Source organism: Pieris rapae, chromosome 17 (assembly GCF_905147795.1).
Source record: "Pieris rapae chromosome 17, ilPieRapa1.1, whole genome shotgun sequence".
Taxonomy (NCBI): Eukaryota; Metazoa; Arthropoda; class Insecta; order Lepidoptera; family Pieridae; genus Pieris; species Pieris rapae.
Window position 1 is genome coordinate 1,401,561 of NC_059525.1, and position 14,260 is coordinate 1,415,820.

The following is a 14,260-nucleotide window of genomic DNA, read 5'->3' on the forward strand; positions in this document are numbered from 1 at the left end:
CGTTCTAATTAATAAAATCCTCAAAAAAATTATACGTGTATCTCGTTCGTATATATTCAGTTTCACGTGTTATATAAAAACATTTTTGTATTAAAAATAAAGTTCTTGAAACGAACTGGTAGGAAATGTTAACAATTAAGTATTAAAACTATTACTATAATAGTGTGGAATTGAATCGTCAAACGATAAATTTCATAAGCGCATCTTATAATAATCGTGTTTTAACATGTCAATGTATCGTATAATAATCTACTTCACTATTAAGGCCTGTTCATACTTACACGTATGCCCAGGCTTGTAACACGAAAGGGGCGTACACTCGCACGTTAGCAGCAACGTTATAATGCCTCTATCTGGCGACAACGACCATGCACGGATTTTAGGCCAAGAATTTGAGCTGTAGTGTTGTGTTTTTCATAAATATTCTCTGTGATTTTGGCAAATTGTTTTCCCATGCGCTATTTAAGGCATGTTGGCTTGAATCTTCTTTTCGAAATTTTACGATATCTAAAGCAATGTTTGATTTTCGTTTATATAACTACAGTGCCACTTTCTTTTCTTGGCCGGTAAGAGCGTCGCTATTATCGATATTAGTATTGCTAGCGAATAAAAATTAACCATTATAAGGAATTATTTGAAGTCATGCACATTAGATATTTAAAATGTGCCTTATTCTTTAAAAATGTATTGTACTTTACTAACATAAGTTTTACACATTTAAAGAAGACACTTTTTTTACGGATTGAAGCTATGTATTGATATTTCTATTTTCGCGGATAGTTTGTTTTGAGATTTTAATTTGGTTATTGTTGGACCCCATGTTTGATTAAATAATATAAAATTATGTAAAATAATTATAAGTTATACTTAGCTTCAATACGTTAAAAAGTGTTTTTTTAAATGTTTTATTATTATTCATTGATTTATGCGCCATCTGTTAGAATTGTATCAAAGAATAAACAAATACTTTGCAATAAAATACAATTGCAACTATAATTAAAGATCTAAGCGATCCTATCTTAAGTTGGATCAGACTGCTCACGATGTGCCAATTTATTTAAAATGGGTTAAGTAGTTTAGGAGTCCATCGCGGACAAACATCGTGACAGATATATTAAGATTATGTATGCAATAAATAAAAATGATTAGCGTGACACAATAAAAATTTCATATAAAAAAGGTACCCAGAAATGTACCATGCGTCATTCAAAGGCTTTTCAAAATCAGCTTATTACCATATAATAATAATTTTATAATCTCACAAACCTGCAACTTCCGATAACGCTTCAATCGCATAAATCAAGCTCTGCTTCATTAAGCACAGCCGGTGCCCGTCAAATTTGACCGTTTAAATTAACTCCGCATTAACCAATATTGCCATTTCAATTATGAACGGATTCCCTACAATTTACATGTATTTGTTACAGTGAACTCTGCCGATCCGGCTTCGACCATTTAAATCCAGCCGAATCTGGCCAACGGATTTATTATTGTATCCACTGGTATACAATTATGTCGCTACCGAATTGAATGTGGGGATTGTGAATTTAATTTTGCATGACAGTTTATCATTTTCAGAAATGATTTACGTGCTTAAGCATTTAATCGTGAATGAAAGCCTTTTATACTATTTATAAGGATAATTTTAAGTCTTATTGAACTAAATAAATGCTATTTTTGAAGTGAAACATCTTAAGGCACATGAGGGTAATTTTTTACGGATGAAATGTCACGAATATGTGCAGCGATTTCGTCGAGGAAAAGGAAGAGAGCGATTGAGAGCGAATATAGATATACAAATACATGGAGTGGTCATACACTGGTACATGATAATATATAAGGGCTTTTACCTCAATTATTATTTTACAAAGAAGTTTCACTTCTGACAAATGTATTTTACAGTACGCACGCATTTCTTTTTATAGAACAACTAGCTGACCTGGCAAACGTCGTCTTGCCAAACTACTACCTTTAACTCAGCGCCATCTGTTAGAATTGTATCAAATAATAAACAAATGTTAATGTTATCGTAATTTTAGTAAGGATGCCTATTTTTTTTGAAAATGAAATATAGCCTATGTCACTCAGGAATGATGTAGCTTTCCAACAGTGAAAGAATTTTTCAAATCTGCCAAGTAGTTTCGGAGCCTATTCAATTCATACAAACAAACAAAAAATCAAACCTTTCCTCTTTATAATATTAGTATAGACTAGCAGACTCGGCCAAGCGTTGCTGTGGCTAAGTTTTTGGTTATAATAGTAGTAAACTATTCAAGGGAAACAGTAGAACTCATTTTGAAGGAATAGCTTATGTGAAACGTTGGTACTTTTAACACAGCGCCATTTGTTTGAATTGTATCAAATAATAAACAAATATTTGCAATAAAATAAAATTGCGACTATAATTAAAGATGTAAGTTATCCTATCTCTTAAGTTGGATCAAACTGCTGATGGTGAGCCAATTTAATTTAAAATCGGTTGGGTAGTTTAGGAGTCCATCGCGGACAAACATCGTGACAGGAGATTTATATATAATATTAAGATTGGCAAACGGGCAGGAGTCAGACGTGATGTTAAGTGATACCGCCGCCAATGGAAACTCAATGCCAGGGGGCTCGCGAGCGCATTGCCGAAAATCACTCTTTTTATTGTTAGGTATAATTTTGTTCTCATGAGTATATTTGTGGCAAAAACTGCCTTAAAAATGCGTTGAAGCTGACCTTGTGACAATAAAAAACGAAATGGTACAAAAGTACTCTTAAAATTTTACCCTTATAAATATTTAAAAGTAAAACTTTAATATATTTTAGTCACACCAGACCATTACTGATTATTACATCAAGTCCCGAACTGACAATACTTATTTCAGATCACGTACTACTTTTTATATCACCATATGAAAGATCACAAAATTCTCAACCTTTTCAAAGGGATAAACATACGATACACGGAAATCGAGGTTTCTTGATATACATCGTAACTTTATATGACCCTAAACCCTGAAACTTGGATATTGAGTAGTGAAAATATTCTCGGAGCTGGACATTCGCGGCACGTTCAAATCAAGCACGTAAGAACTCCGAGGTTTCATATATTTTCACAAATCAAATACTGGAATAGATCTTTTTCCTATACGTGGTCGTATTGATGATTCTCAGTTGGTAAGTACTCTGCTAAAAGCCAAGCAATGGTAACTGCAATTGATCCACCGAGAACAATGCTCTAAATCACTTCAGATTTTATTTTTTGTAGAACAGGGGGCAAACGGGCAGGAGGCTCACCTGATGTTAGGTGATGCCGCCACCCATGGACACTCTCGATTCCAGATGGCTCGCGAGTGCGTTGGCGTTTTATTGCTCGTTGTATACAGCTATTTAAAGACTACAAGGGATTTGGAACTTCTGCACGACCTGCTAGCAGTCAAGGCCTGCAGATGTGATCATAACATTGTTATATGTATTATGGCGTAATTCAAAACAGCTCTTTTTATTAATACAATCTTATCTATTAATAAATTTAATTAAAATATCACATAAACGAACTGAACTAAAATGGATTTGATTGTCATTTATTAAAATAACTAGAGCAATGGTTTTGAGTAAGCTGGGGTACGACTAAAAATATAAAATCATGTCGCTACAACATCTTTCAGTCTGGGCCTCAGATTCCTGAATCTGTTACATGATCATCATACAATCTAACAGCCAAGTAGGTAATCAGGCTCCTGTGCCTGACACACGCTGTCGACTTTTTGGGTATAAGATATCGGTTTCCTCACAATGTTTTCCTTCACCGTTCGAGCGAATCTTACATAGAAGAAAGTCAATAAGTGCACAGTCAGGGATTGAACCTACGACCTCACAAAAAGAGGGCCGCACGCTGAAACCACTAACACTTCTCTACGACTGAAAATATGTAAACATTGAATTTATTAGTTCTTGCAATGATCTGATCTGATGATCAACATTGTGACGTGCGTTTGATTACCCACAATCCTTTTCTTTCATTTATGACGCTCATACGACAAAGGATAACATTGTAACATCTGTGTATGTTACACTAACGGCTTGCCTTTTATGAAGAAACATGACGAAGAAACAAATAGCGACATTTGAGCCAAGAGCAAGGTTTGCTACCCCGGGGGTTCACCAGGGTTCTTGAATAAACCATCCAGAACTTTACATCAAGGTTGAGATCTATCGATGTTAGGGTCGCTTTAAGGGTTTTTTCAGTGAAAGCTGTAACAAAATACAGAGGTCACCACGCGGGTTTATTTGCTCTTTAATTTCAAACGTGGGGTCCTTTAATAGCGTGCGTGACGGACATACGAAGTGAGTATAGATATAGGGAGGCTTTATAGCGAGTTTTATAGGCGGAAAAGATAAGCAAAATAATTAAAATATTTGTGTTAAAAGGTATTTCGTCTTTTTGCTGTAATATAATATTTTTTAGGGTTATAAACGGGCCAGAGGCTCGCCTGATGTGATACCACCGCCCCGCCCGTAAGCATTGCAGAGCTCGCATGTGCGTTGTCAGCCTTTTAAAATTTTGTGTACATAAATAACTATACCCAAAAGTCATTTAAAATATTTTTTATCATTATGGTCACCGTTTTTATTGTTATAATCAGACCAATTTAATCATCAATAATATTTTGGCATTATCATTTTTTCTGCCTTTTTATTGATATGCCTCTAAGACAGCCGAGATTAGTAAAATTCATTACATTAACCTTAATATTTGTAAAAATAGGATAATATAAACTATTTTGAGCAAATATTGTAAAGTTGAGCCACCAATTTTATTCCCATATTTCGTAAATTCAAGGAAGAATTTGTTAAACCACATTTTCAACGATAAATATTGAATATCACATCTGAGTACTAAAGATAGCTTCGTCGCAAAATATTGGAGCAAATTTTCAAGAGCTTTGTTTGCAGAGTACATAGTGTTAACTCGGACCCTTGTACGTTGATTAAGCAGTTTCGATGTAGGCTTATGTTGTCTTTGAACATGCTAAAATGATTAAGAACACGGAAGATAAATACGATTCGTACGTTAGCATAAATGTAGTTTACATTCTGACATGAGTGTTATATATATTCTTTGTGATCATTTTCTTCTGCCTCGTAATTAGACTGTGGACAAGCTTTCACAGTATTGTTTATACATATGTTTTCTTTACATGTTATTTTGAGTATATTTTAGTTAATTAATTAAGTATACACTTCTTGTAATTTCCGTCTGTAGGTGTTTCTTTTTTTATTGTTCCATATTAGGAACCTGGAAGAAATGGCTTGTTAGCTATAGCTAAGGCTAAGGCCGCCCATTGCCGTATCATATTTTTTTGTTTTTTTTTTACATTATGGTAAAAAAGACTAAAAAACTATTTAGTAGAGTTAGATCATTCTATACAGGTCTAATACAAACTATTTATGTAACTTAGTAATTTCTCAAAATATTTATATGCAATATTTATTATAAAATAAATATTGCATTAACACAATATAATCCACTCATTTATCGTTAGGTATTCTATGAGAAGACCCCACTGATTTCTCAATTTAATTAATGAATGTACTTTCTATTAAACAGTTCGATTTATTTCATTCTTATATTTTTGCCCTTGCGATCCTGACCTTCACTACGACTAAAAAAGAATACATTAATTTTCTAGCCTTAATACTATCAAAAATGATCATGGCCTATGGAGTATTTAGATGTTTTTTAAATATTAACATTGGACATTGACTTGGCTAGGTAAATACGCTGTCTAATGATATAAGTTTCATAATAACAATAACAACTAAGTACAAAGTACATTTTGCATAATTAGATGGTGCAGAGCAATATCGTGTGTCGTTTTTGTAGCAAGTCCTTGGCTCGCGTTAAATTTAACTGTAATCGCTTCAAGCGCTGCAACCGAGTCTTACTTGCTGAATAATTATGCTTTTTCTGCTTAGTATAATAACCAGTATACAGTAAAGTCCCGTGAGCGATATAATAATTAATTTCTTGCTGCTTTATAGATTTAATTACAGAGCATTCTGACACAGATCCTTCTATTAAGCGTACACAAGCACTTGGGCCACGAGAAACTGTCAGTTAATTTTCTAAATACTAAATTTATGACAAATAACCTAGTCCCATTACAACAGTTTCAGATCAGTTTTTCTAGGCAGTTTTTGCCACGCACCACCACTTTGTGGAACCAGCTGCCGACTGAAGTATTTCCGAACCAATTCGACTTAGGGTCCTTTAAGAAAAGAGCGTACCAATTCTTAAAAGTTCGGCAACGCACTCGCGAGCCCTCTGGCATTGAGAGTGTCCATGGGCGGCGGTATCACTTAACATCAGGTGAGCCTCCTGCCCGTTTTTTTTTATAGAACCGGGGGGGTTCTATAAAAAAAAAAAGATCTGGGCTCAGATATTTACTGTACTGAAAGTATTGAGAGGTGTAGTGTGCAACCCGAGTGTACTCCAAGAACTGGTACCTATGAGATATGTGCCACGACAAAGGCCTAGGTTATTTGCGATACCAAAGGCAAGAACCAGTAACCAACTATCGAAATATTTGTATGTTCTCAGAGTGAATTCTTCCTGGTGAAATATATTATTATGACGTATTAAACAAAAAAAATATCAACAGAATTCAGTTCAAGTACTATTGCGATAATATAAGGATTAAATTCGCTGCCTTCGTGAAAGATACTTGAAACAATGTAGATTAAATAGCGTGTTAAAATACAGTAACAGCCAAAACCCATTTATATTAATTATCTGGGTAATTACACAATTACCTAACAATAGCCAAGACGCCGGGAGACCATATATCTCAAAACAACAGGTTATAATATATTATCGTATCGCAATATATCTTTAATATTTACAAAAGATTATATTATAACTAGTAAGTAGTATAAGATTCTTTTGTAACTTGTTCCACGTCAGATCAAACATTTTTATTGTATTAGATTTATATCGATAGCAGTAGGTTAGGTCAGTGTATATCCCAAAGGATCTGGGTTCTATCTTGGTAAAATAATAAGGTTCATTGATGCATAACATCTGTATTTTATAAAAAAACTAAATAGTTAATTAAAAACTTATAAGTAAGATTGATTTATACCCGTGCTCAGAAACAATTGTATCTAATATGTATTATTTCGATTTTTTCGAATTATCTTTGACAAAGTATAGCAAAAACAATATAAGGTATCGTAAGTGAAGTCAAGTCTCAGAAGACTAAATTATATTTGTTGACTTCTACTATATAATATCAACATTGACGTTTCAACATTCAGTAAATCCCCGATATTGCTCCATTGTTCGGAAAGAGAAATCTTACATTGTACAACATGCTACAACAGCTGTACAGATAACCAATAAATGCCCGTAAATTTAAACTCAATACAATTACAAGTTCTTATCGAATAGTGTACAATTAAATGAGATCCGGATCAAACCAGATCACGCTGACTTTAGACTGAAGACAATGCAGTCTCCATTAGTTAGTGCCGAACTGCCAACAATGGACCAAAGAACAATGCGACATTTTCCTCAACAATAGCTTTTCCTGAATATTGTATTTGACTGTACATTGTCTTGAACCTTAAAAGCGTTCGCGGTTAAACTTATACTTAGACAAATTCTTAAGGCGACTTTGACTTGTCGGATGCAGTTTACTGTCGGAGGAAAAATAATTCACACTCCCCTCATATAGCCCGGTACATGAAACCTGCAGAAATCTGTTATCAAAACCAGATATTGCAACGCCACTGTTATTGAATTTCCGAATCATAATCATCATCGAAAACATTTTTCTTCTAGTCACAAACTAAATGCGTAACCTGGAAGGTCACCAAACACATCTCGCACCGACTCCAAGTCTTCGTCAACCACTGTCTTCGCCATATTCTGGGCGAAATTCTAACGAGCAACTTTGGGAGCGCTGCCGAGAAACCCCGATCAGTCAGCAGATCAAGAGACGCAAGTGGAATTGGATAGGCACTTCGAAGGGATCCCAATCATATTCCCAAGCAGGCGCTTGATTGGAACCCGCAAGGAAAGCGAAAGCGTGGCCGTCCCAAGCAAACGAAGCAAAGAGAGCTGGTAAGACTTGGAGCGAGGTGAAATACGAGGCTCACGACCAAACGCGATGGAGACTCACTGTGGACGCCCTCTGTCCCACAGTTATAGGACATTAACAAAACAAACTAAATGCAATCTTTGGCAAGCGTAGAATTTTATTTACTCATATAAAAAAAAGGAATAAACAAAGTTAATATGTAGGTTTAACTTGGTAATGATTTGAATAATTACGTGGTAAAGTTACCTCATAATTAAATGTGTTCGGATGGCACGTTTGGGAAATGTTAATGATTCGGGTGCGCCAATTATATGAAAACATTTTGATTACACAGTTCAAATTGTAATAAAATCTTTGTTTTATATGCTATATGCCCAAAACATAATCTGTTAGGTTTAGAGCCTGTTTCACAATGTATGGATAAAGTACCAAATAGCTATGCAACACATAAATTATTCGGAAGATAAACGTTCCGAATAAGAAACTTCACTTTTCATGACGAATCGCACTATCTGACAGTCGTGAAACGCAAAAATACTGTTTATCCTACCAATCTTAATATATATATTTCTTGTGTGCGTGTGTATGTGACTGAACTCCTCCTAAACGATTGGACCGATTTAGACGAAATTTTTTGTGTGTGTTCAAGGGGATCTGGGAATGGTTTAGATTCACAATTTTGTCCGCTGGACAATGTTTTTTTAATTAATTTTCAATTTATTAGTTGTTGTTGATTTTGGAATTGGATCCGACAGACGGCGCTACCATCGCAGTGTCTAATTTTAAATAATATTCGAATTTTAATTTTAGTCTGTCCCGAAATTTAAAAAAAGTTTTGTTATCATTGTGTTATATCGTGTGTGACCATGTGCTGGATCGTTAGATATTGTCATAACATTTGAATAATAATTTTCATCAAAATGACTTATTAAAAATTGAAATTTTGAAATTAAAGACGTGTAGACAGGACAACGTCTGTCGGATCCGCTAGTAAGTAATAAATAGCTTATTTGGAATTTATCCGGACATTGTGAAACAGACCCTTAATAAATAAGACGTTTGCTAACTGAACGTACTTCTAAAACAATCACAATATCAATGAGAGTATTCATAGGCGGCGGCATATCATCATCAGCTTCATCACCTAATCTGCAAAGAGGTTTGCATTGTTCTATAGACAAACAAATAAATATTCTAACTTATGAAAAATATACCTTAACATAATTGACGTATTTCAAATCAAACTAAAGAGAAGATAAAAAACACTGCTTAAACCGATATAGCTAATAACTATATTGTTCTTATGAAGATTGATGGATTTCAATAAGTTTTGAAGTTGTACTAAATCGTTGGTACTTTTTACAATACACACTACTAATACTAATACATACAATTACACTTAAACTTAGCATCAGTGTCTATCTAACTAATAAAAAAGAAATGACATATGTATTTATAATGTTATGACATTATGTTCACAATAATATTTACGGTTTATTAAAAACCATATTGTTATTTGCATTACAATAATGTTTTTCAAAATAATTTCAATGACAAAGCATTCTATATTTTAAGCCTGCTTCGTTTTCTATGAATACCTGAAATATTTATATTTCATCTGAAATGTTTTACATTCAACTCAAAAACCATTTTAAAAACATATACGCATATTTAATTTCATTTGTGGTTGTGCAGCCCCGCCTTTCGGTAGGCAAATTCAGTTTACAACATAGGTTTAAATATTATGTAAAATAATTAATTTCTACGTAGGTACATTGAAAGTGCTTTATTTTGAAAGACCGGCTACACCGGTAAGCCCCTCAGGTGTCCTTTATAAGTATTGTAAGTTCATATTCATGTCCTTTTCAATAGCACAATGAACTAGAGACCTAGGAACAACGTAGTTGTTTAAATAAACTAAATTACGATAATATCTTAATATATATTTCTTGTGTGCGTGTGTATGTGACTGAACTCCTCCTAAACGACTGGACCGATTTAGACGAAATTTTTTATGTGTGTTCAAGGGGATCTGGGAATGGTTTAGATTCACAATTTTGTCCGCTGGACAATGTTTTTTTAATTAATTTTCAATTTATTAGTTGTTGTTGATTTTGGAATGTTTTACATTGGATTCGACAGACGGCGCTACCATCGCAGTGTCAAATTTTAAATAATATTCGAATTTTAATTTTAGTCTGTCCCGAAATATAAAAAATGTTTTGTTATCATTGTGTTATATCGTGTGTGACCATGTGCTGGATCGTTAGATATTTTCATAACATTTGTATAATAATTTTCATCAAAATGGCTTATTAAAAATTGAAATTTTGAAATTAAAGACGTAGACAGGACAACGTCTGTCCGATCCGCTAGTACTATATATAATATTAATATAATATTTATATATATAGTATATTATATATAATATTACGGGTTGTCTCTCTCTCCCTAAAATATGGCGAGGCGGCCGATGGCTGGCCATGCGTCATACGCGTGAACGGGTGCTACTTGTGGTGACTGGTCGTACTTGAATTCGTGTATGCGGTGATATTAGTTGTTTATACTACGTATTTGCGTGTTGTTCTCACGAGTATGTAAGTGCGTGCTCCTATTTCACCATGCCCCCTGCTGATAGAGGACAAATCTTTGTTTTTTATTTTTTTATTCTTTATTACTCAATATGTCATATGGAGCATGGTGTAGTGGTTGCAGCTCCTTACAAACATTGTGTAAAAAAAACTTTGCGATTAAAAAGAGTGGCGGAGAATTTATTGCCAGTTCTTCTCTTCCGTTCTACGCCCTTGATTTGAGAACTGGCAGTAAATGTAAAATTAGATTCATTTAATATTTCTTTTTTTTGACGTTCATAAGTGTACAATATGTTACCTATATGAATAAATAAATTTTGACTTTTAACTTTATATTAATTTATACTTTATACTTCTGCCGCATTTACCAGAAAAAGTTGTTCACATTAATGATCATCATGTCCAGTAAAAACTGGATATCGATGTTATATTTTCATTAATTTTCTGCTTTTACAGTTCCGTTAAAGTTGAATGCATGACAAATTGAATTTCTTGAATATGAACTTGGAATGATCGACTCGTACGGTTGTCGTAATATAGTTACAGTTTACATCTTGCTAGCAATTCTGAATGCGGTTGAAATTTATAGAATCTTTCAAGAAATTGTTCTTGATGGCATAGGAAGAACGCGGTACAGTTTTTATAACGAAACTTTTCACCTGACTGGTACAATTAACTGATGTGACCAATAACATGATAATTTAAAAATGCTTTATCGCGTTTTTTTTATGTACAGTTATAATAGTTAGTTATTGATAATATATATATATATATATATATATATAGCTGTTAAGGTAGAATAATGTAGTGGAATAAATAAATATAAAATCATAATGTATGTAATAAGTAATAATAAGGTAATGTACAAATACGTCCACAATTAGATTTCACCAGGAGATGCTAGTGTTTCTACATCTCCATATACATCGTGAGAAAACTGGCACAACATAAACCCGAAAATTGACGATGGGTCAGGCACAGTAGACTGATCACTTACTTGTTTATCAAAATCAGAAACGAATTAAATCCCACATTCAATCACAGAATGAAGTGAGGTCCAGCAGTGAAACCCAAAAACATATGTACTTATGTGCACTCGTCAGAAGTTATACTTCTTTGACGTAACAAAATAAAAATCTTTTTAGAAAATTTATCTTTTGCCTAGTTCTTCTACATTTGTAGAAAAAACTACACAAACAATAGAAAAAAGAATACTCTCATTATTTTTCCGTAATACGCCAAAGGAACAATAACTTGAACTTGAAGTATAAATTTAACTTAATTAAATATGACAATTTTATCGATATGAAGTGCACGATCAATAATCCATATTATAGACTTATTACAAAATTGGCATTGCTTGCGGGGCAAAAGGAGTGCAATGGATATGTAACATAATAATATGTTTAAATTGCTTTGTTTTGTTTTATTTTTTTTGTCTCAAATGTCTTATGCATTGTTGTTCTTTTTGAGTTTGCCTTTTTTAATTATTTTCTCACACATTGCCGAGAAGACATCGCTCAAAGGCCGCTTTTCATGTAATTATGTCAATTGTATTATATTTCTATATACATTTATTTTCAGGCAGAGTTAAAAAATATGACATAAATAATATTTCTTTTAAAATTAAATTTCTGTCTAGATTAATACCTGCCTTAGATACATAAATCATAATCTTTCTTTCATACATATATATTACTAGCGACCCGCCCCGGCTTCGCACGGGTGCAATGCTGATACTAAATACACTACAGAAATTCTGTGAACGTTGTATATAAAAATGTGGGTTATCCATAAGAGATAGACATATACCATCAAGGACTTTCCTGTAGACCTTTTCAATGTGTACAATACTTAGTACATTATTTTGATAAAACTCGTAGGGTTCAGCCTCCGTTTGCAATATAAGCGGAAAAAATGTAATTATTTACGACATCACATTAGAAACTCCAAAAATAACAGTACTTCTCCACTATTTAATGGATGTTATTATACATATAAACCTTCCTCTTGAATCACTCTATCTATTAAAAACCGCATCAAAATCCGTTGCGTAGTTTCAAAGATTTAAGCATACAAAGGGACATAGGGACAGAGAAAGCGACTTTGTTTTATTTATACTATGTAGTGATGATATGCAATCATTTCCTGGCAAAGTTAAAAAATATGACATAAATAATATTTATTTTAAAATTAAATTTCTGACTAGATTAATACCTGCCTTAGATACATAAATCATAATCTTTCTTTCATATATATTTTAACATCTTATGAAACCAAAATAGGCCCCAGAACATTGTAGACTCAGTCTCAATGGGATTAACAAATAAATCTAAGCCGTGGGATAATTCGGAAACACGTTGCGAGATCTTAATATAATTTACGATAATACCGTTTTCACGTAGAAAACGTGACATTTGTACGAGTTAATATTAACTTCATTTCGTCTTAATGCTAAGCTGAGACTTACTCTTGCTATTGGGAATTTAGGTAATATAATTTTCTAAGATAAAGAGACTTGTTGTCTGTGGTTTTGATTATATTATTATAAGAAGATAATACTTTTCCAAGAAAAGCTTTAGCATTCCGTTAATGTTAATAGTATGGTTTCACCTAATCTAAATATTATGGATTTACTTTTATTTTAATTATTAAATTCTCATTTTATTTTATTTAAACAAGAGGCAATTAAGTAGGTGGGTCATCTGATGAGCGATACCGCCCATGGACACTCTCAATGCCAGAGCCTCGGCATTGCCGGCCTATTAAGAATTGGTACGCTTGATCCTAAGTCGAATGGGTTGGGAAATACTTAAGTGGACAACTGGTTCCACACAGTGGTGGTGCGAGGCAAAAGCTGCCTTTACGCTGATGTGGGTAGACTTTTAAGTTTTGCCTCGACGTCCGACGATAAAACTCAGCTGCAGGTATTAATGCGAACAACTCCTGTGAACACTCCTTATTATATATATAATAGATATTATATTTATAGGCATTGCCAGTGAGGTAAGGAGTCCTATGATAAAATCCTTCCACAGTTGATGCTTCATAATAAAAATGTATAAAAGTTAAATATTTCTTACTCTGACTCTGAATACCCGTTGGAACATTCATATAACCAGACATATATACCTAAACTGAAGTTATATCAAAAAAAATATGTGTTTTACTCGTTAAAGGCATGAAAAATATTTAAATGATAGAAGAGAAAGAGAAACGAATTAAATAGCAACAGACATTTTATTACAACTCTCAAAACAACAGAAGTAGATAAAGGATAAATGTCACCCGAAGCAGACAGAAGTATTTAAATGAAAATAGTTACAGAATAAAACCATTGTCGAGTATTCGTCTACACTGCATTAAGTGCTAACATCGTAGCCACCGTTGTGACTTACCGCTTACGTGTAATCCTAAAAGGGTAATATTTTAACAGAAAATAGCTGCCTGCTCGTAGTGCACTCAAGTATTTACTGTGCCCATTAACCCCATTACCACTAGTGTTTTGACCACAATGACAACACGGGGTAAATAGCGCGAGAGTTGCTTTTTGCTATTTCCTTGCATTAATTAAATAAG